This window comes from Elephantulus edwardii, unplaced genomic scaffold, assembly GCF_000299155.1.
Source record: "Elephantulus edwardii isolate Elephantulus edwardi_28Jun2011 unplaced genomic scaffold, EleEdw1.0 scaffold00078, whole genome shotgun sequence".
NCBI lineage: Eukaryota > Metazoa > Chordata > Mammalia > Macroscelidea > Macroscelididae > Elephantulus > Elephantulus edwardii.
In genome coordinates, this window is record NW_006399828.1 from 6,486,716 (window position 1) to 6,488,816 (window position 2,101).

Here is a 2,101-nt window from a genome sequence, read left to right on the forward strand (position 1 = left end):
AATATGTTTGTAGATTATTATTCTGACGTGTAATTTTGTATCTGGCAGATCTGACCTGATCCAAGCCTTGGTCTTTTCAATTGCTTGCTGTGCATGTGAGAGCTAGACAGTGACTAAGGATGATAGAAGATGAATCAAATGCCTTTGAGTTGTGGTGCTGGAGCAGTGTTGAACATGATGTGGATTGTCAAGAGAATGAACAGGTCTATCCTGGAGAGGGTGAAACTAGGTTGCTGCTTGTCAACTTGGTAACACATAACAACAACAACAGCCTCAGATCTATACAGAATTAATGGTCTGTTAATTTTGATGGTGGTTTTTAGGTGGTTATTAGTGGTCAGATTTGGCTTTGCCCCCTCTCTTATTCCTTTCTCAAAAGATGAGAGAAATTTTTACAGTTAATCCTGCTAATGCCTTGAAAATGTTAATGGAGGACAAAATTGCTATTGGATTCTGACATCATCAGTGTGTGAAACAGGAACTCTATGAAATCAATGGCATGAATTTTCTGTCTAGCACAGTGTAACATTCTCCATGTAGAATAAACATAGAACCCAGTGGCTTGGACAGATGTTTCTAGGACATTAAGTTCCTTCACATGCTTAGAAAGCTATTTACTTTAATTCTTGTAACCTAAACTTTCAAAGGGATGTGTGTAGGTGCTTAAAATATTACAAACACTGGTACCCATATGATACAAGTCACTGAGCAGTGAAAATGGTTTCAAAAACTGCAAAAAATCAGGATAGCAAGTATACTTCATGCTGAAAATTTAGATCACTTTTATACTAAGCAATTCTTCATATAAAAATAAAATTTTAAATATAAAGTCCTAAGGTTTAATCAAATTTCTAAAAATAGTAGGGCAATATCTAAAGTACTTAAAAGAATATATATATATATATACATATATATATGTATATATATATGTATATACATATATATATGAATTACATATGTAATAATTTTGGAGCAGGGTATATGAATTGCTCTGAAAAATCATGCAACAGGAAAAAGTAGTATTCTGAGGATGGTTGCTAAATTGAACATTTGAAGAATCCTGGAAGCTTTTGCATCTAAAAATGTAGGAGAATATGGTTAAGTAATTGTAGGAAAGTCAGTAAGCCAGGTTAGGCAAGGAGAAAATGAAGCGATAGCATCGGATACTGTGATCTTAAGACTGTGTATGATGTTCTGATGCTACATTATGCTTCTGTGGTCTAAGCTGGGAAGTATTCTTTCAAGGTCGTGTGCATTTTTCCTTGGCCTGACTATGAAGTGTGAATTGGTGCAGATCTCATGGATCCTCATGTAGCTTCTTTTATTTGTTCACCCTTTTTGAGTTTTCAACTCCAGCATGACTACCTGATTCAAATCATAATTACTTGTTTTCTTTGGTGAGTTTACCTGGGATTACACATTAAGCCCATAAAATCTTTAATGACTCATGAAGTAAGTGTGAGAGCCTACCCCATGTGGGCCAAAGGTAGAATATTTTTCATGGAGGATGAAGCAGTAATTTGATTAACAAGACAAAGCTATGTTCTCTGGAAGATTTAGCCAGAACAACAAAAAATGCAATATTTTCCTCGAGTATTTTTAATTTTGGGATTTCTGATGGTTCATAAGAAATGGTACTGATAATCTAAAGGCCATACCTGTCTGGCAGTTCAAACCCACCAGTGGCTCTATAGGAGAAATATAGGCCTTGTCCTCCCTTGGGGTTTACAGCATGGAAAATTCAACAGAGGGTCAGCTATGATCATTTCTGATGTCACAGCATTAAATTTGAATTGATTTAGAAGGCTTTAAAAAAATTTTCAATAGGATGGAAAAAAATTTTGGTATTTCCCAGGACTTTTGAGATGACAAAATTAGTGGAAAATAGGATGGTTTATAATCTTCGTTTCTTAATAGTAAAATGAGAAAAAAGTGTTAAATTTATTTCCCTTCACATTTCTTAGAAATGGTCTCTATTTTTTAAAATTATACTTTAATTTTTTATAATTTTTTATTATTTTGTGTGCATGTACCGTCAAATCAGATCTGACTGGTACAGGAGGATATTGCGCCTCCTTCTCCGGCAGAGCATCTGGTGGAT